Source organism: Chiloscyllium punctatum, chromosome 52 (genome assembly GCF_047496795.1).
Source record: "Chiloscyllium punctatum isolate Juve2018m chromosome 52, sChiPun1.3, whole genome shotgun sequence".
In the NCBI taxonomy this organism is placed as follows: Eukaryota; Metazoa; Chordata; class Chondrichthyes; order Orectolobiformes; family Hemiscylliidae; genus Chiloscyllium; species Chiloscyllium punctatum.
The window spans coordinates 3,768,959-3,791,301 of NC_092790.1; positions in this window are offsets into that span (position 1 = coordinate 3,768,959).

Sequence of the window (22,343 nt, forward strand, 5' to 3'; positions counted from 1 at the left end):
AATCGAAACTGACTGATATTCTTCTCCCGAAACTTCTCCAAAAACTTTACGGGATCATGATCAGTGATAAAGATTTGCTCATGCATGTTATTGGCAATTTAAATGCTGAAATGTTGTAACGCCAACACCAAGGTCAAGGCCTCCTTCCCCATTGTGGAATAAATCTGTTGGTGTTTCCACTGGACACTCCAACCACACGTTACATAATGGAGCACTTCTCATCTCTCCAATAGTCCTTCTGAATGACATAGCTCCTTATGTCTCAACATAAAAGAGTTACATACTTCTGTACCTCTTAATGCTGTAACCTCTTTACCTGCTACTCCTGGCCTTTGCCAGTAAACCTTACTCTCACAGGGATACCTTTTAAGAAAATCCCACACATTCTTCTCACTCCCTCACAGAAACCAAACTTTGATTTCTGAACTCAATCATCATCATCATCAGCTATTTCAGCTCCTAATCTTGCCATTGTAACTCTTTGCTCTTCCACACCTGAGTTCTCACGACTGCAGGAAGTGAATTGTTGAACTTCTCCAAAATAAGAATCTCTCTAAGAGTGCCATAGGTTTGCTCTGATTTAATACCCACCTTTCAAAATCACTTTGTTTGATCCTTTCAAACTCAATGTGCGTTTAACCACGGATGCTATTTTAGATTCCTGAAACTCTGTCTGTCAGTTTCTGGCAAAAGCTCATGTGCACTTCAGATGGCTTTCTTCACCTCCTCCTACACCCCAGACACCGCCTCTGATAGGGATGCAAATACCTATCAGCTTTGTTTGAATCAACTAAATGCACATGTTCACTGGGCACTGCATTTGTTTAGCCACTTTCTCAAATGAAATTAAGAAGGGTCCCCAATCATTCTCATCAAATTTAGATAATATCTGCATGTATTTAAACAGATCCCCATCAAGCTTTTGGCTACTATAGGGTTGCTCATCCTCACTATCCTCCTCATGCAGCCTACCATCTATCTTCATCACCACCTTCTATGTCAACGTTCCTCTCTAAGTAATAACTTTTGAAGTTAAATCTCTCTCCTTTTCTTCTTTTTTTTCTCTCCTCTTCATTTTATTTCTACTTTTCATCATAATTCAAACTGTTTCAATTCCTTCTCATGTTCACGGTGCCTCTTTTGAAATTCAATTCTCGCCATTTCCAAAGACTCTGATGGCGTTTCCACCAAATGTAATTGCCGAGCTATAGCTGTAATTATCTCTCATTTTCTCACAGACAAACACAACCCCAACTCCAGCTTATCTGCCAATTCCTACAGCTTTGTCTTCATTACCTTTTGTAAAACCCCCAACTTCACTTCTTCCACACCCAGAGAACTCTCAGTGACTGATCGAATCTTTATACACAAAACACTGTTTAAACCAACTGAATTCAACATCCAGAACCAAAGACATTGAACGGCGCCCGTTTATCATTTAAAGATGGAAATGCTCCACTGGAATAATTAGAATCCATGGAGATTGGCATTGATCACAGTCACTGAACAAACATTGGGTAACCAAGCAAAGGCTACAACAACAGATGAATGGGCACCGCACAACAATCAACAGACAGGAGTGTTCCCTCCCAGTCGGGGAACACTTCAGTGGCCCAGGATCTTCAACCTCGGACCTTCAGGTGACCATCCTCCAAAGGGGACTTCAGGACAGGCAGCAGCGAAAAGTGGCCGAGCTGAGGCTGATATTGAATTTCAATACACATAGGGAGGGCCTCAACCAGGACCATGGGGTCATGTCACATTACAGGTGACCACCATTGCAATATACACACACACACAGGCACTCGTATGCACACACATACGGACACACATGTACACGGACACGTACACAGACACTCACACACACCCTTACCGACACACACCCTCACACGGCACTCTCTCGGAGACTTAGACCACTCTACACTTCATGCACACGTTATGCACATTCTCTCACTGACAGTCAAACCCCCCACCCCAGACACACGCATACACTCCCACACTCACACATGCACCCCCTCACAGACTTAAGACACTCTACATCACTATACGCACATATACATTCTCTATCACAATCACAACGCCCCAACCCAGACAGACAAAAACACACATATACAAACCGACAAAGACCCACATTCACACATATATTTTGTGGGATGAATTTGAAATTGCAGAGTTACATTGCATTTTGCTCAAAAACTGCATGAATTCATGTAAAACTCTGTTATCTCAATTTTCAGATTAGAATCAAACTACACAGAGAACACAGGGGGATAACACCTTTACTATATTGTCTAGCTAAGACTCGCTGTCACAGCTAACCTGAGAATGCAACGTTTTTTTAAAAAGGTTTTGTGATTTACATATGAAAGAAGTGAAACTGTCATGGTATTCGAAGAGATGAAAGACTCAACTGACAATCAAGTTATTTTACAAGGTATTGTTTCAGTTACATCACACTGTAAATTTTTGCTATAACTTCTGTGCCGTAGAAGTGTGTCCTCCACTATCACCTGATGAAGAAGTGTTGCTCCGAAAGCTAGTGTGCTTCCAATTAAACCTTTTGGACTATAACCTGCTGTTGTGTTTTTGAACTTTGTACATCCCCATCCAACACCGGCATCTCCAAATCATGACTGAGCAAACAGGCTCAATTAACCAGTTCCACACATCACTTTTCATAAACTACAAAAGAGAACATTTACTGGGGTTGGATTGAATGGATGAGGGTTGCTGAGGGGTGGACCAATAATCTTTAAATCTTTTTTTAAACTTGGAAATGAGAGTATTAACAGAACACTGCAGGGGTCTAGATATGTTCTACTCTTATGAAAGAGACAGTTGTAAAATAACAGATCGGTTGCATAAAGAAAACTCGGGTGGGCAAGTTTCTAGATTCCTTATTGACCAGTGTGAGGCTACTCCTGGTTTTAAGTGCCCTGCTACCAAATCCTTTTATAACCTTGAGACAGAGTATTGAGACTGCTGCTCAGCAACAGGCTGAAGCAATTCTGTCCCTATGGACCTCTTACAGAGGGTGAAGAGAAGGCCATTCAGCCCATATTAGCCTGTTGCTATTTGAAAAGGTGGAAATCTAGAACATTGGCGCATTTTGCCAACAAGGAGAAAGTGAGGACTGCAGATGCTGGAAATCAGAGCTGAAAAATGTATTGCTGGAAAAGCACGAAACGTCGATTCTCCTGCTCCTTGTATGCTGCCTGATCTGCTGCGCTTTTCCAGCAACGCATTTTTCAGCACATTTTGCCAACAGAATCATTCAAAATAAAAAGATGTGTCACTGCAGCTGTATGAGGTGTTACTGAGAGGGCACCTGGAGTACATTGTGTTGGTTGTGTTTCTGTAACTGAGAAGGGATGGACCTCCATCAGATACAGTTTAACGGCTGCTCGTAATCCATGGGTTGCTGTGTCATTTAATGTCTTGGGTCTGTTACACAAGGACAGGAGGAGGCCATTCAGACTTTCCAGTCTATTACAGAGGGCCATGAGGAGCCCATTCAGCCTCTCGAGCCTGTTACAGAGGGGGAGGTGTTTCTTTAACTTTCTGTTGCGCATAAATATTTGTTTTAAATTAGTTGTGAAATCGGAAAGACCTGATGTAAACATTAAAGTTCTAACTTTGGACAAGGCCAATTTTGAAAGTGTTAGGTGAGCCCTGTGAAAGGCTGATTCGAATAGCCTATTCACAGGTAAAGGGATGGTTGGAAAATGCAAGGCCATCAAAATGTGGTTTCAGAGAGTCCAGAGCCAACGTGTTCCTATTAGTGAGAGGGGCAAGGCTGGTGGGTGCAGAGAGTGCTGGATGGCTCGATATATTGATGTTATGGTCAAGGTAAAGAAGGAGGTATATGTCAGGTAGACAGAGCTGAGATTAAGTAAATCCCGAGAGGTATATAAGGGAAGTATTTGCATAGTCAATGCGGAAATCGGGCCAGAAAAATGTGGACATGAGATGGCTTTAAAATAGGGTTAACGAGGCATTGAAGAAATTCTACAAATCCTTTAATCGTAAAAGATTAACTGGGGAGAGAACAGGGCCCCTTAAAGGTCAGTAAGGTTACCTAAGTGTAGAATCCCCAGAGATTGGAGGGATACGAAGCAACAATTTCTCCTCAGTAATTAATGAGGAGGAGGAGGTTACAAGAGCGAGAGAATGAATAAATATATATAGAACATAGAACATAGAAGAATACAGCGCAGTACAGGCCCTTCGGCCCTCGATGTTGCGCCGATCAAAGCCCACCTAACCTACACTAACCCACTATCCTCTATATACCTATCCAATGCCCGCTTAAATACCCATAAAGAGGGAGAGTCCACTACTGCTACTGGCAGGGCATTCCATGAACTTACGACTCGCTGAGTGAAGAACTTACCCCTAACATCAGTCCTATATCTACCCCCCCTTAATTTAAAGCTATGCCCCCTTGTAATAGCTGACTCCATACGTGGAAAAAGGTTCTCACTGTCAACCCTATCTAACCCCCTATAGTGATACATTAAAAAGTGTCCATATTACAAGGAGGTGTTTGACATTTTAAAACACATAAAGGTGAACAAATCCCTGGGACCTGAGCAGTTGTTTCCCAAATGTTTGTGGGAAGCCAGGAAGGAGATTGGTCAGCATTTTGATGATGTATTTGTATCATTGATTTCCACAGGTGAGGTGTCAAAAGATGGGAGGGCTGCTAACATAGTGTCATTATTTAAAAAGTAAGGAAAACAAAATCAGGCAACTATTGATCAGTGAGCCTGATGTCAATGGTGACTAAATTGTTGGGGGGGATTTTGTTGGAAAGGATGTGTATGCATTTGGAAAGACAAGGACTGAAGAGGGCTTTGTAAATTGGAGATCACGTCTGACTGACTCGGTGTAATCTTTTGAGGAAGTGATGAAGATGATTGATGATGACAGGAGAGTGGATGTTGGCTTCATGGAATTCAGTAAGATTACCAAAATGTTCTACATGGTAGACTGTTTAACAAGGTTAGACTTCCTCGGATCCAGGGAGAACTCGCCATTTATATCCAAACTTTTCTTGAATATTGGAGACAGGGCGTGAGAGTGGACATTTGTTCATTAAACTTGGAGACCTGTGACCAGTGGCGTGCAGCAAAAATCAATAGTGAGTCCACTGCCTTTTGTCACTGATACAAATCATTTGCATTTGTGTATATGAAGTATGGTCAGTAAATTTGTAGATAATAACAAATTTCGTCGACCGTGAAGAATGATCTCTCAGACTATAATGGGACCTTGTTTAGGTGAACCCAGGAGTGGCAGATAGAGTATATTTTAGTTTCATGGGAGGTGTTGCATTTTGGCAAGACAAATCAAGACAAGACATGACAGAACTCCATAGAAATGATCGAATTACTACATTGAGGAAACAGGCTATTCGGCCCATGGAGGCCACACCGACCCTCTAAACAGTATCCCACTGGACAAACCCCTACCCTATCCCTCTGAGCCTGCATTTCCCATGGCTAATCCACCTCGCATACACATCTCAGGATACTATGCGCAAATTTAGCATGGCCAATCTACCCTTACCTGTATATCCTTATACTGTCGGAGTAAAACATAACGCCCACAGGAAACTCACACAGACACGGGGAGAATGTACAAACTCCACACAGCGAGTTATTCAAGGATGGAATTAAACCCAGATCACTGCCCTGTGAGGCAGCAAAGCTAGCCTAGTGGTGGAGGTTCTCAGTTCCTTGAAAGTGCTGTCACAGGTAGACAGCGCAGTAATGAAGGCATTTGGTGATCTTCCCTTTATTGGTGCGTGTTTCGAGACGAAACATTTGTATGACAAACTCTGTACAAGACATTGGTTTGGCCACTTTTGTAATATTGCCTTTAATTCTGGTCTCCCTGCTGTCAGAAAGATGTTGTCAAACTTGAAAGGATGCAGAAGAGATTTGAAAGACTGTTGCAGGTGTTGGAGGGGAAGAGTTGCAGGGAGAGTTTGAATAGGCTGGGACTATTTTCAAGTGTTGAGGCTGAGGGGGGACCTTAAAGGGGCTTATAAAATCATGAGGGGAATAGATAAGGTAAACAGTCAATGTCTTTTCCCAGGATAGACGAGTTCAAAATTAGAAGACAAAGGTTTAAGGTGAGAGGAGAATGATTTAAATAGGGACATGAGGGACAACATTTTCACACAGAGACTGCTGTGTGTATGGATTGAACAGACAAAAGAGGTGGTGGAGGCAGGTACAGTTACACCATTTAAAAGGCATTTGGATGGATACATGCATGGGATGTGTGTAGAGGGCGATGGGCCACCTGCTGGCAAGGGGGACGAGATTAATTTAGGATATTTGGCGGTATGGATGACCAGAGAGAACGATCGTTTTCCGTACTGTACATATCTGAGAGTGTATTGACTCTTCAGTGTATAACACGGGAACAGGAGGAGGCTATTCAGCATCTAATTTCTGCCAGTCGGCTTGTTTGCTCAATTACTGAGAGTCAAAAACAGAAATACATCAGTCAGATTTTGATGGTGTTTTACAGAAACAGGAGAATGACCTTTAGTCAAGAAAAGCTGTAAAGAATGTGAAGAGGCCATTCAGCCCCTCACCTCCATTCCACAGGAGCAGCAGGTGAGCACAGAGCGATTGGAACCTGTTACTCAGGAGCAGGAGGAGGACATGTTTTCACAAGTTTTCACAAACATGGGATCAGGAGACAGTCATTCAACTGCTTGACACTGGGACACAGGAACAGGAGACTCAACTATTCGAGACTGGGACACAGGAACAGGATGCTGTCACTCAACTGCTCAACATTTGGCCACAGGGAAATCTAGAGTCCAGTGAGGCCCGAGGATCCTCTAACGCAGCAACAGGAGGAGGTGACTCAGTCCCCAACGGTATGAGACACTGGGAGAGAAGGGGAGTTTGCTTGGAACAAACAGAAATAGATGAATAAATTTCATTAGTGGCCCATTCAATCCTGCCCCAACATTCACTATGACCACGGCTGATCTGATGGTGATTCCCTCATTCCATTTTACGGAGACTGTCCTCTCTGCAGCCTCTGTTCCGTTTCTTGGTCATGTTGCAGACTCAGATGCTGTAACAACAGTTACCATGACTCATCCAGAGGGATGGGTCAAATCAGATGAATCAGGATTTGAAGCGTCCAATCACAAGAATTAAAACACAAAATAAAAGCATTGCCAGATGGTTCGTTCTCTCACATTCGCAATCCAACTCACATAACCAGCCCATCCATTACATATTCAGGATGTAGCACTGTGTAGATCCGGCTACTGTCTGCTGAATGCAACTCAGCTATGTCCAGAGGGAAACTACGTGCAGTCCACACCAATGCTTGATCTATAATCCTGGGCTAAATGTCCAGCATGGGGAGCTGTGCAGTCCGCACTGGTTCATTCATATATAAACCCAGGCTGTTGCATTGTTCGGTAACACTGTGTTAGATCGCAGCCCAGTGTGGGAAAACTTGCAGCCAATGTTGGAACTGACAGGATGTGCAGCTCCCATCCATTTACAGATCCATATCTCCACTGCGCCTTGACAAGGGATGCTGTGAATGTGAAAGTCACTGCGAGGAAGAGATGTAAATGGAAACAATTTAAATACCAATAGTTCTGATTAAGGCGCGTTTCACTCTAGTATTTAAAGATGAAATAACTGAGACAATATCCAATGAGATTTTGTAAATGATGCAAACAATAATAGGGGTTGGTGACGTTATAGTGGTTGTACTATACGCCTTCAAATAATCAATGGGAATTAGAGGAACAAATATGCAGGAAGATTGGCGAGAGTTGCAGGAGCAATAGGGTTGTCATAATAGGTGATTTTAATTATCCTAACATAGACTGGGACTTCCAGAGGGTTAAGTACTTAGGTGGAACGTAATTTTTTCAGTGTGTTCAGGCAAGTTTCCACAAGCAACACACAGAGTATCCTACTCGGGAAGGGACAAACTCGACCTACTGTGTGGAAATAGGAATGGATAGGTGACGGAGGTAAAGTGGAGGAGCATTTTGGGAAAAGTGACCAGACCTGTATTAATGTTAAAATAGATATGGTAGGGACAAGATTGGTCCACAGATTCAAGTTCTAAATCGGGGTAAGGTGAATTTTGTTGGAATTAGGCAGGGGATTGAAGGGCTTGATTGGAGTAGTGTGTTTCCAGGTGTAAGGATCCCGGGAAAGTGGGAGAGCTTCAAAAGTGAGATAGCTTGAGTTCAAGGTCTGCATGTCCCTGTGAGGGTGAAGGGAAAGTGAGGCTGGAAGAGAGAACCCTGGATGACAAGAGATATTGAGGCTCTGACCAGAAAAAAGGAGGCGTCGCTCAGGTACAGGCAGCTGGGACAAAGGGTATCTCTGGAGGGACAAAGGGAATCTCTGGAGGTACACAGGGGTTATAGGAGTTTACTGAAGAAGGAAATCAGCAGGGCTAAAGTGGGGTATAAGATAGCCTTGGCTGAGCAGATTAGGGTGAATCCAAATTCAGTATAGTAAAGAAAAAGAACAACTAGAGAGAGAATACGACGCCTTAAAACTCAAAATGGCCATGCATGTGTAAAACCTCAAGAGATGGGTGATGTCCTCAATTTCCCCTCTGCGTTTATCATGAAGAAATACATGAATACCTATGACCTTTGGGAGGTTAGTTGCGATATTTTAGTACAGTCCATATCACAGTAGAGGTGCTGTTGGACATAGAAGAATGCACAAAGTCAGATAAATCTCTTGGTCCTGACCAGATATATCTAAGAGCACTGCACGAGGCGAGAGAAGATAGTTCAGGAGCAAGGTCCTGGAAGACTGGGAAGTAGGAAATGTTGTGCCCTTATTCAGAAGGGCTGCAAAGTAAAGCATGGGAAATATAGACCAGTAAGCTTCACATCTGTTTCTGGAAACCACTTGAGAAGATACAGAGGTATAAGATATGCATGCATTTGGAAAGACAGAGTTTGACTTGGAGCAGTCCGCATAGCTTTGTGCCTGGTAGATCATGGCTGACAAATTTTGATAGAGTTTTTGAGGAAGTGACCAGGAAGGTTGACGAGGTCAGGGTGGTTGATATATTCTATATGGATTTCAGTAAGGCCTTTGATAAGGTTCCACATGGTAGGCCACTCTGGAAGGTTAGATTACATGGACTCCAATGTAAACTGGCAAATTGGCGACACAGTTGGCTTGACATTATGAAGCAAATTCCTATGGTGGAGGTATGCTTGTCGGACTGGAGACCTGCGACTAGTGGAGTGCCTCAGTGATCGGTCCTGGGCCAATTGCTGTTTTTATCGATATCAGTGATTTGGACCAGAGTGCACAACGCAACGTTAGTAAGTTTGTAGATGACACTAAATTAGGAGACATCATTTACAGTGAGAAACTTATCAGAAATTGCAGCAGTATCTTGATCAGCTGGGGAAGTGGGCTGAGAAATAGCAAATGGAGTTTAATATAGATAGGTGTCTTGCATTTAGGAAAGTCAAATCCAGGTAGGAATTTAAGACGAATGATAGTGCCTTAAGGCATGTACTGCAAGAAAAGGACGTTGGCGATCAGGTGCACGGTTGTCTGAAATTTGAGTCACAGATACACAGGACAGTGAAGAAGGCTGTTGGCACTGTGGCCTTCATCAACGCATTGAGTATAGAAGTTGGGAAGAAATGTTGCAGTTGTATAGGATGTTGGTAAGGCTGCAGTTGGAGTATTGTGTTCAGTTTTGTTCAGCTTGCTCTAGAATGGAGATTATTGAACAAGAAAGTACGTAGAACAAATTTCCAAAGTTGTTCCCCGGGCGAAAGGCTCTAAGTTATAGGCAGAGGTTGGATAGGTTAGAACTTATTTCTTTACAGCGTAGGAAACCAAGGGGGTTCTTATAGAAGTGTAGGCCTCATAAAATCATGAGAGGCGTGCATGGGGTGAATACTTCAAAATTTGTTCACAAGGTTGTGGATTCGAGGACGAGAGGACATCCGTTAATGTTTGGAAAGGATAAAAAATATGAAAAGAAAATTGAGAGGCAACCTTTTTACATAGAGTGTGGTACGCATATGGAAGTGGAAGTGATTGAGGTGGGTACAATAACAACATTGAAAAGGCATTTGTACAAATACACAGATAGGAAAGGATTAGAGGGATACAGAACAAGGACAGTGGAACGGGGTGAGTCTGGAAGGTCATTTTGGTTGCCATGGACCAGCTGGGCAAAATGGCCAGTCATACTGTCAGTCTCGTGCAATATCACTGTAAATGAGTGTGTTTTGGGGTGAAGACAGGGTGGTGGGTGAGACTGAGATAAAATATCATGGAAGGATATGTTCACAGGTTCAGAATGCTGAAATGAAGACGTTTCAATAGTATCATGCAACACGGGTCAGTTTTTAGAAGAATTAAGAGTGAAAGGGATATTGCTGTGAGTTCAGGCGATGGAGAGTTTTGGATGAGCATTTGTTCTGCAGCTTTGTAACTGGGAGTGAGGACAGCAGAGTCTTCGCCTTACTGGGCTGAACCTAACAAAAAACTGTCTCAGTGACATTTTCATTAAGTGTGACAGAGGGGTTGTCTGCACGAGGCCGAGCTGGTTTCCTGGTGCTATCTTACCAAACTCATCTCATTAACTACACATCCCACTCCATAGTGTCCCTCTCATACAATGCCAGCCCGATTCTCCCACCCATCATGACTGGAGGTACTCACAGTCGCCCGGATGCTCCTGGATATTCCGTAATCCCTGACACTGGTGAATTCTTTAAAAGATCAATGGCACACGGTTGCGCTTTCTCAGTTTGGAGCTGCTCTGCACATTTTCCCCGAGCATGGCAATGAAGGGGAAATTACACTACGGTTTGTCGACAGCAGCAGGGAGGTCCTGGTGGATGCGCTAGTACAAAAGGGGGCCATTCTCTTCCCAGAGGGGACCACACTACCAGCTCCACCGAGCAAGGGCTGAGCTCATCACCCAGCTCAGTGCAGTTTCTGCGGTCTGAAGAAATGTTCCGCAAAACAGGACAAGCATCAATAACCTTCCCCACTCTGTCAGGATAAGGGTCACCATATTCTCTCTGCTCCCTCACACTCGCTGTATATCTGTTATAGCACCGACCCCCGAACAAGTCTCATGCTCCACCACTCTCACTACTGCATGCAGCACCTTCCCTCTTTTTCTCCTTTGCCTTTCTAATGCCCCCCAACATAGTTAGAGAATATTCTGCAGAATGTTAATTATGGAATTTTCCAGGTATTGTTCCAACTTATTCCCAGTTTCAGGAAAACGGCTGTGCCCCAGTGCGTAACACTAAAGAGCATGGAGTAGAGATGTACGTTTTTCAAATCACACAGAATTAAAATCCATCATGAGACCATTCAGTATTTCAAATATGCTCCAACGTTCAATTCGTTTGGGGGTGATCTGATGGTTTTCTCAGCTCCATGTTACAGGAACTTCCAGTCATTCAACCCCCAGGTTCCTGTTACTGAGCAGACGATTCTCAGACACTTCATTCCACGGGTTTCTTCCAGCATGTGTTCAGAAGGCATTTCTCATGGGGACGGACTCTCCTTACAATGTATTTCATCTGATTTATAAATTCATGCAACAGTCAGCATGCTTTCCACAGACATGCACTTATTTTATGGTTATCAATTTCCGATCACAATAAGTCATTCTGGTTATTTTACTTGTCTTACCTTATTGTATTCAACCAAAGACAGCTTCCAAAGACTTGTCTCATTATAAAATACAATTTCTAACAGAGAACATTTTAATCTCAAATATACCTGTTTTCTTGTCATTAAAATTTCTCTTGCCCTTTTTTGTGACTGATTCTGTGTGTAACAGTTACACAGTCTCCCACACAGTTGGCTGGATGGTTGGTTTGTGATGCAGAGGAAGGCCACCAGCGCAGGTTCAATTCCCCACACAGACAGAGGTTACCATGAAGGGGATGCTCTCTCAACCACACCCCATCACCCGTGTGGGGACCTTCAATGTAAACCACCATGAGTGGTCTCTCTAATGAGAGTTATTTGGGACTCTATTCTATTTTTTATTGATAAAGATATTTTATTATTATATTAAACCAATAACAAAACAACTCTAATAACTGAACAAAATTTCAGCCATGTGCATGTATATACAAAATAAGTTAAAGTCTCTAAACGGACAGAAGAAAAACAAAAATAAAAAAGAAATAATAAATAAATAATACGGCTCAGCATAACAAAGTGATAGCTCTCGTTCTTCGAGAGCATGAACTGATACACATTCATACGTTCATAATTCTTTATATATGATTCATTAGACATTTTCGCCATGGCTATATAAAACCCCTTTTCAGAGTGGCAGATAAGCCTGTATCGCGGTAATCCAAAAAGGGTTGCCATATCTTATATAAATCTCTGCTTTTCGGTGCACCATACTGGTGAGAATGTCCAAAGGGATATTCTCCATGACGAGCTTACAACCACCCAACAGACCTGGAGGTTTTTCAGACATCCAACACAACAGAATATTTTTACTAGCACAGGAAGTATGGGGGAGATATTAAAGGAGTATCGTGCATCAGTATTGACTGTGGAAAATGATATAGAAGATGTAAAATGTGGGGAAATAGATGGTGACACCTTGCAAAATGTCGATATTACAGAGGAGGAAGTGCTGGATGTCTTGAAACGGGTAAAGCTGGATAAATCCCCTGGACTTGATCAGGTGTACCCGGGAACTCTGTGGGAAGCTAGAAAAGTGATTGCTGGGCATCTTGATGAGATATTGTAGTATGGATAGTCACACGTGAGGTGCTGAAAGACGGGAGGTTGGCTAACGTTGTGCCATTGGATAAGAAGGGTGTTAAGGACAAGCCAGGGAACTATAGACCAGTGACCCTGACGTTGGTGTTGGGCAAGTTGTTGGAGGGAATCCTGAGGGACAGCCTGTGCATGTATTTGGAAAGGCAAGGACTGCTTAGGGATAGTCAACATGGCTTTGTGCGTGAGAAATCATGTCTCATAAAACTTGATTGAGTTTTTTGAGAAAGTAACAAAGAGGATTGATGAGGGCAGTGGGGTAAATGTGATCTATACGGATTTCAGTAAGGGTTTTAATGAGGTTCCCCATGGGAGACTGAATAGCATGGTTAGGTCTCATGGAAATACAGGGAGAACTAGCCATTTGGATACGGAACTGGCTCAAAGGTAGAAGATAGAGGGTGGTGGTGGAGGGTTGTTTTTCAGACTGGAGGACTGTGACAAGTGCAGTGCCACAAGAATCAGTGCTGGATTCACTACTTTTTGTCATTGACATAACTGATTCAGATGCGAGCATGAGAGGTACAATTTCTAAGTTTGCAGATGACTCCAAAATTGGAGGTGTAGTGGTGAGCGAAGTGGGTCACCTCAGATTGACCAAATGGCCAATGGGCTGAGAAGTGGCAGATGGAGTTTAATTCAGATAAATGCGAGGTGCTGCATTTTGGGAAAGAAAATCTAAGCAGGACTTATACACTTCATGGTAAGGTCGCAGCGAGTGCTGCTGAACAAAGACATCTTGGAATACAGGTTCCTAACTCCTTGAAAGTGGAGTCGCAGGTAGATAGGATAGTGAAGAAGGCGTTCCCTTTATTGGTCAGAGTATTGAGTACAGGAGTTGTTAGATCATGTTGCGGCTGAAAAGGACACTGGTTAGGCCAGTGTTGAAATATTGCGTGCAATTCTAGTCTCCTTCCTATCGGAAAGATGTTGTGAAACTTGAAAGGGTTCAGAAATGATTTCAAGGATGTTGCGAGAATTGGAGGATTTGAGCTATAGAGGGAGGCTGAGCAGACTGGGGCTGTTTTCCCTGGAGCGTCGGAGGCTGAGGGGTGACCTTATCGAGGTTTACAAAATTATGAGGGCATGGATAGGGTAAATAGGTAAAGTCTTTTCCCTGGTGTCGGGGAGTCAGAACGAGAGGGTATAGGTTTAGGGTGAGAGGGGAAAGATATAATAGAGAACTACGGGCCAACTATTTCACACAGAGAGTGGTACGTGTATGGAATGAACTGGCAAGTGATGTCAGGGAGGCTGATACAAGTGCAACATTTAAGAGGCATTTGGATGGGTAAATGAATAAGAAGGGTTTGTTGGGATATGGGCCAGGTGCTGGCAGGTGGAACTAGATTGGTTTGGGATATCTGGTTGGCATGGACGGGTTGGACCGAAGGGATTGTTTCCATGCTGTACATCTCCATGACTCTATGATTCTATGACTTATATTAATCTCTGTTTTTTTGGTGCACCATGCTGGTGAGAAAGTCCAAAGGGATATTCTCCATGATGAGCTGACAAAGTCTCAACAGACCCCGGGAGTTTTCAGACATACAACACAACATAATATTTTTCCTAGCATAGAAAGTAAGGATATATTTTTTTTTTCCAATGTGCATCTGCATATTACTCTGGGCAGGTCCAGGAAAAGAGAAATCGTGTCCATCTCCAATTCTATCCCCAAGATCCACTCTACCACACCTAACACAGTGCTCCAATGTATACAAAGCCTGCAGCAGGACCACATGCAATGAGTAAGAGTGTCTGTAGTCATTCTACATTTAGGACACGCTGAAGATAATCCAACTTTGAATTTTGAGAGAAAATCTGGGGTCAGATAGAACCTATGAAGAATTTTCAACTGCATGGAATGGGTTCAATTACAGATCAAAATCCTTCGAGCATTTTCACAAATATGTCTCCGAAAAGATCTAAACATCCAACTCTCTCGCACAGACGTCACGAAGCTGCACAGTCTTGTCTGCGGGGATACCGTTTGATCAAACGGTATCATTGTTTCTCCTTCAAGTAACACGTGGTGGCTCGGTGGTTTGCACTGCTGACTTACAGCACCAGGGTCGCAGGTTTGGTTCCAGCCTTGGGTGACTGGCTGTGTGGAGTTAGTATATTCTCAGCTATGACTGCGTAGGTTTCCTACCACAGTCACAAACATGTGCATGTCAGATGACTTGGCCATTGCTCAATAGCTCATAGTGTTCTAGGATCTGTACGTTGGGGCATTAATCAGGGTAAATATAGGATGGTAGGGGAATGGGTGTGGGTGGGTTACTCTTCAGAGGATCGAAGTGGACTTGCTGGGCCCAAGGACCTGTTTCCACACTGTAAGGATATTACTAATTCTAAATCACCCAAACAAGGTATCCCCCTCGCTGCCCACATTTTAAACCTGGAATCCATTATCCCCGGTATATCAATTGTAGGGGTAAGAAACATGGTTTTGGCTGTATTGCCTCGATCTGACGCATTGTCCTTCAAGTTTTAACAGTATCGATAATCATTATTTTATGGCAATATTCCAAAATGTTGTCATTTTTTCTAAGAACAACAGACTAATAAGGGTTCACTTTGTCTGAGAGGGCTCAATGTCTAGCCCTATTGACACCGAGGCCTCTGCGGCCCAGGCCCTAACATACGATGAAAAAAACTTCATTGATTGCTTTTAATCAGGGAGATCTACTCCTTACAATCTGTGGGGCAGTTGCAATTTGTTAGCTTGATACAAAATCGCTTATAGTGCCAAATAAAAGAGCTAAACCAGCCATTATGTTTCCGAAATATCTGTCTGGGAAACATCATAGAAAGCATTTGAACTGGGTGTAGGTAATAAGGAAGGACATTCATTTTAATAACAGCTATCTGACCGAGCCAGGATATTGGAAATGCCTCCCATCTTTGAAGGTCTTGTTTAATTTTGTCAAACAAATGGACATAGTTCACGTTAAATAAATGATCAAAGACAAATGTAATGAATATACTGAAATTGGGAGACCACCCCCGTGACCATTTAAAAGGAAACCAGGATTTTCCCTCGGTATTAGATATTTCCCTAAGACCTCCCATAGGCATGGCCTCCAACTTTGTAAAATGAATCTTATCGCCTGGAAAGGCAACAAGCGAATCAACACATTGTATCTCATGAACTACTGAAATTGCGGGATTTGACAAAAACATAAGACCCTAATCTGCATGCAATGTAATCTTTCGAGACTTCAATCCCACTTCTGGGGCAGATATGTTGGCATCCCTACGGATGGCCTCCGCCAGTGGCTCAATCCCCAACATAAACATCAATGGTGAAATGTGTCAACCTTGTCGGCTGCCTGGAGAAATATTAATATTACTGGTTGGCACACCATTAGTGAGAACTGCAGCCAGAGGATCGTGGTAAAGGACCCTCACCAACTTGATAAAAACTTAGCATATACCAAACCATTCTAATGTACAGAAGAGATCCGGGCACTCAACCCAATCAAATGCCTTCGCTCATCTAAAAAGATCAGTAATCACTGGACAGATTGTTGTTGACACTCTTGGATCATTTTGAGTAAATTCTTAACATTGAAGCAAGATCTGTGGCCCTTTATAAAGCCTGTTTGGTCCTCGTTGGTAATGGAAGGCAGCAAAGTTTCCACCTTAATGCACGGATCTCAGACAGGATTTTGGGACCAACATTTTAAAGTGAGATTGGCGTGAAAGAAGCACAATCCTCCAGGGTCTTCCTTTCTTCAGCATCAGAGAGATATGAGCCTCTCTTAAGGATGGAGAGAGGGGTTTGTGACTGTATGAGTGACAGAACACGTTAATCATCAGCCCTGATAATAGTTTTATAAATTATTTATAAAATGCACTAGGAAATCCATCAGGAACTTGCGCCTTTACATTCTGAAGCTGCTTCACACCCTCCTGCGATGACAATGGTGCATTAAAGCACAACACCTATTCAGGGGTTACTCCTGGAAGACCCAGGTTCTTGAAAAATAACTCAGTCTTAATCCATCTATCATCAAAATGTTCAGTCTGAAATAATTCGGTGAAAAAATCTCGGAGAGGAGACATTAATCTTGTTGGAATTGAAGGTAAGGATCCCAATACCTTCCCTAATTGAGGTAATGGCTTGAGGGGTCGCTCGTTTTCCTGGCAAGATGGACTAATAACTGCCCGGCTTATCACCATGTTCAAACAGCCTTTGGTTTGTAAAAGTAAGTACCTTCTTGGCTGTCTGTGTGAGCGTGGAATTCACTGTAGACCGAAGTGTTGTGATCCTCTGCAGCTTAGCCACTGAGGGACAATCACAGTATGCCCTCCCGGCTGCCCTCAGCTTTGCCTCAAACCAGCGTTCCTGCTCCCCCTTCTGCTACATCATAAGGAATAATTATTCCCTTGGCATAAGCCATAGCAATTTCCCATAGAGTGGATGAGTTACTCGTTGAATCTAAATTAATGGCGAAGAAAGATCTGAATTCATTGCAGTGATCAGCGCAGTGGCAGAATGGTTAGTACTGCTGCCTCACAACGCCGGAGACCAGGGTTCAATTCCCTATTTCAGGTGACTATCTGTGTGGCGTTTACACATTCTCCTTGTGTCTGCGTGGGTTTCCTCCCACAGTTCAAAAATGTGCAGGTTAGCTAAATTGGCTGTGCTAAATTGCCTGTAGTGTTAGGTGAAGGGGTAAATGTCAGGGGGTGGGCCGGTGTGGACTTCTTGGGCCGAGGGCCTGTTTCTACACTATAAGTAATCTAATCTAACTGCCCAATTAACCAACTAGTCTTAAGAATAAAGGGATACATTCGCTAGTGTCTCGAATCTATTATATTGCCCTTAATCCTAATCAATAAGTATACTGCTTCATGGTCAGAAATGGTAATATTCCTAATTGTGCAGGATGCCACCGAATCTAAGATTGTTGCAGGGATTGGGAAAATATCAACCCTCATGTGGCATTTATGCCGGTTAAAGAAGAAAATAAAATCCCTACGTGTGATGTGCATCTGCCACCAGACATCTACCAGCTCTCGTTGTGCACACAAATTCACTAATTGCTTACATTATAACGAGGGTATTGGGGCACCTTTGGACATTCTGTCCACCGTGTGATCCATAAGACTTTTGAAAACTTCTACAATAATGTGCCACGATGCAAGATAACTGAATTTGGAAAAAGCATCTACCAGGAATTTAAGAGGGTGCGCTGGGAGTGAGGGGTGTGGGGGGCAATAAACATTCAAAATACTATATTCTTTACTTTAGTTCACGGCTTCGGGGATTATGAGCCTCCCGTGAGTGTCAAATACAATCTAGTAGGTTAAATGGAAGATTCGTTTTATCCATTATGGTTTCTCCCCTCCTAGTAATATTAAAAGACGAGAAATAAATCCGATCAAGCCCGACCTGCTGTAATGTCAAATGTTCCTTGTCATCAAGGTGCATATCCTGCAATAGGACAACAGCCCACCCTCTCTTTTTCAGACTAGAAAGTAAATTTTTCCTCTTTTGGCCAATACCTCACCTTAATGCTCCACGAAGACCATTTAAGCACATCATTAACCAGAACACACTGTAGCATCATTTGAACTCGAGAGAGAAAGAACACGAATTACTGATCAATAATAAACAAAGTCTCATATAGCTTAAAATCTACACATACTAAGGCTACTACAATTGCCAAATCTGAAAACTTTCAAAAACTAAGCATTTTAAGTAAATGGCTGGGATGGAGTGGGTTAGAGAACCACTTTGCCCGTGCTGTGATGCAGAGCCGAACAAAGCAGACCTTCCAGATCGCCACGATCATGGATTTCCACTTAACATTTTATAGATATTATCATTTCATTCTGCATTTTATATTCCTGGATGTTCTGGAGCAGTGTGATTTTGTACCACTGTCAGCATTTCCCCAAAACTGCACATTCCTGCCATTCCCCGATAATCCTTGACTCCGTTATTCTTTATGAACCTTCTGTCTTTGCCTCAAACATATTCAATATCTCTGCCTCCAATGCTCTGCAGGGAAGAGAGTTCCAGATACTCTCACCATTGAGAAAACAAAAAATAACTTCATCGATGTGAGAGATTGTTTTTGTCTCTTTACCTGAGAAAGGATATAACTAAATTGGAGGCATTTCCAAGATGTTTCACTTCATGTATTCCAGGAATGAAAGTCTTATATTATGAAGGCTTTAACAGGTTACTCTTGGAATGAGAGGTGATCTTACTGAAACATACAAAACCTAGAGGAGAGTGATCAGATAGATACCCACTGGGTGTTTGCATAGTCCAAACTTCTTGTTGTTTTTATAGAATCTCTACAGTGTGGAAGCAGGACATTCCGTCCATCAAGTCCACATTGACCCTCCGAACAGTATCCCCCCCGGACCTGCCCCCCTACTCTGTCCGTGTAACCCTGCATTTCCCATGACTAACCTATCTCACCTACACATCCCTGGGCACTATGGGCAATTTAGCATGGACAATTCACTCTAAGCTGCATATCTATGGACGATGGGAGAAACTAGAACACTGGGAGGAAATACACACAGACATGGGGAGAATGTTCAAAATCCACATAGACTGTTGCCCAAGATTGGAACTGAACGGAGCTACTTGGTGACAGGAGGTATCAGTGCTAACCACAGATCCACCAAGCGCATCCGTTAGTTCTATTAGTTACTTGGGGCTGACTAAAGAAATCTGCCTGACTTGCTCCTGTCACTGAACCTGACTCAATCTGTGAACTTTATCATCAGCCATATCATCAACCTGGTTACATTTAAAATTTAGTGTGGGCAGTGGAGGAATGGGATGAGAAAAGGAAACAGTGACACCTTCCAACCTCCGTCAGAGCAGGTATTAGGATAAATCCACAAAGTGGGATTTCAGTCAAGTGGGAATTCTCTTTCGCAGAAGTTTGAGATGTTTGGATCTTTATATCATATCGAAGCTGACTTTGTCTGATTTTCCGTGGACAGGTTAATCAGAGTTAATGGTGCATGGAAAGAAAAGTGCAGCTGGGATCACAATGAGATGAGCCATGACCTTATTTACTGGTGGAGTAGTGTCAAAGGGCCCAATGGCCCACTTGTGTTCCTCAGCCCTATGTTCTGATATTCCATTCAGCTCTCGGACATGCTAAACAGGGACAGATTGAGGCCACTCTGATGGTTAGGTGGAGTTTTGGAAATGCACTTGCAAAATCCAGGCTGGGTCAAGAAGTGACCACCACACCCACCCCTCAATCCCTGTTTCTAGGCTTCCCGTCTCTGTAACTTCTGCTCCAGATGTGGGTCATGTTGCAGCCCCAGATACGCTAGGAGTACAGCCACATACCCCACCCAGGGTTATAATATCAAATCCTCTGCTGTCCCTGAATGCAACATTGTACAACACTATTTCCATCAAAATAACCCGTTACTTTCCAAAAGCATAACATGTGAAATTAATAAATAGGAACAGAAGTAGGTCAATCTGCCCCTCAAGCTAACCCTGTCATTTCATAAGAACATGGCTGATCTACTCCAGTGCTCAACTCCACTTTCTTCCCGATTCCTTGTATCCCTCCACACCTCTCTGGGTTAGGAAATGCCAGACATTCACTACCTTCGGAGTGAAGACATTACTCTGCATCTCAGATTGAAATCGATGTTCCATATTCGGTATCTATTTCCTCGAGTTCGACACTTTGCACAAGAATGGAAAAACACTTCTTAATATCTACCTTCTCCAATCCCTTCTGTGTCTTGTATGTTTCAGCAGTATCACTCCTTATTCATTTAAACCCCAATGAATTATCGCCTCACCATTTTAGAGATGCTCAATAACACAACCCTTTCTTCCCAGGAAACCGCCTAATGTACCAACCGAGTTCCTTGCTGCATCATCATGGTGACTTTATGTTTCATACATAGGAAGACTCCAATGCCTTTCCTGTTCCTTTTCTGGAAGTCCTCTCCATTAAGTAACAGCCTGCCTTTTGATTCTCAGTGTCATCCTCAAACTTGGATGTGTATTGCACTCAGCTTCCTTCTTCAGGCTGTCAGCTTAGATTGCAAATAACTAATGCCGTCAGACTGATATTTGTGGTAAACCAGAAGATAAACCTTTACCATAAAGATCCATTAATCCTGACTCTCCGATTTCTGTGTTAACCAATCATCATCCCATGTTAATACAGTATCTGACGTCCTGGAGCTTCTGTTTTGTGTAAGAACTTTTAATTTGTAATACCTTGTGGAAAATCTCTGGAACGCCTCGTGTCTAACCGATCCCCTTTATCAAGTCCCCTTGTTCATTTACAGGCATTTCCACAAATACTTCGCATGATTTTACAGGGCAAAATACAATTTCCCTTTCACAAAACCATCCTGACTCTGCATGAAGGTTTTCTAAATGTCCACGCTGGCCATGATTTCCAAATTAAGCTCGTCCCATTTGATTTCATTTGGCCCATTGGCCACTAAATGTTTCCCATTCATATGTTTGTACAAATGAGTTTTAAATGTTGTAGCTCTCCTTGCATCTCCCACTCTTCCTCTGGAAGCTCATTCCATACCAACACCATCCTCAGTGTAAGAACGCTGCCCCTTCATCCCATTTAAATCTACCCCCTTTCATCTTAAACCTATTTCCTCTGTGTTTAGATTCCCCTATCCTTTGGAAAAGACCTTGGCTATTCACCCTATCCATACCTCTCATGAGCGTATAAGTTTCTAAAATGTCACCCCTCAATATTCTACACTCCATCTGATACTAACTTCAAGAACAAGCGTTTAAAGATAAGCACTGCAAAATTGAAACAATATTAAAAATGACAGGTAACCAACACTCAGCCCAAACGTCATACTGTGACTTGTTTTTCTCAATGTTACAATACTCAGGCAAAAAGAAACGCTTACTAGTACCAATAAGAAGCAAGCACCTGAATTCCTTTGTCTAAAGGGGGTGATGATCAAAAAAAGTGAAAATGTATCTGTGGCCAGATTTATATAATAAATCTTGTGCTACTGAGACTTTATAAAACTCTGGTTCGGCCCAATTTGGAGTACTGTGTCCAGTGTTGGGCCCCAAACCTCAGGAAGGACATACTGGCACTGAAGCATGTCCAGCGGAGATTCACACGGCTGATCCCTGGAATGGTTGGTCTAACATACGAGGAACGGCGGAGGATCCTGAGATTGTATTTATTGGAGTTTAGAAGGTTAAGGGGAGATCTAATAGAAACTTACAAGATAATACATGGCTTGGAAAGGGTGGACGCTAGGAAATTGTTTCCTTTAGGTGAGGAGACTAGGACCCTTCGGCACAGCCTTAGAATTAGAGGGGGTCAATTCAGAATAGAAATGCAGAGACATTTCTTCAGCCAGAGAGTGGTGGGCCTGTGGAATTCATTACCACGGAATGCAGTGGAGGCCGGGACGCTAAATGTCTTCAAGGCAGGGATTGATAAATGCTTAATTTCACAAGGAATTAAGGGCTACGGGGAGAATGCGGTTAAGTGGAGTTAA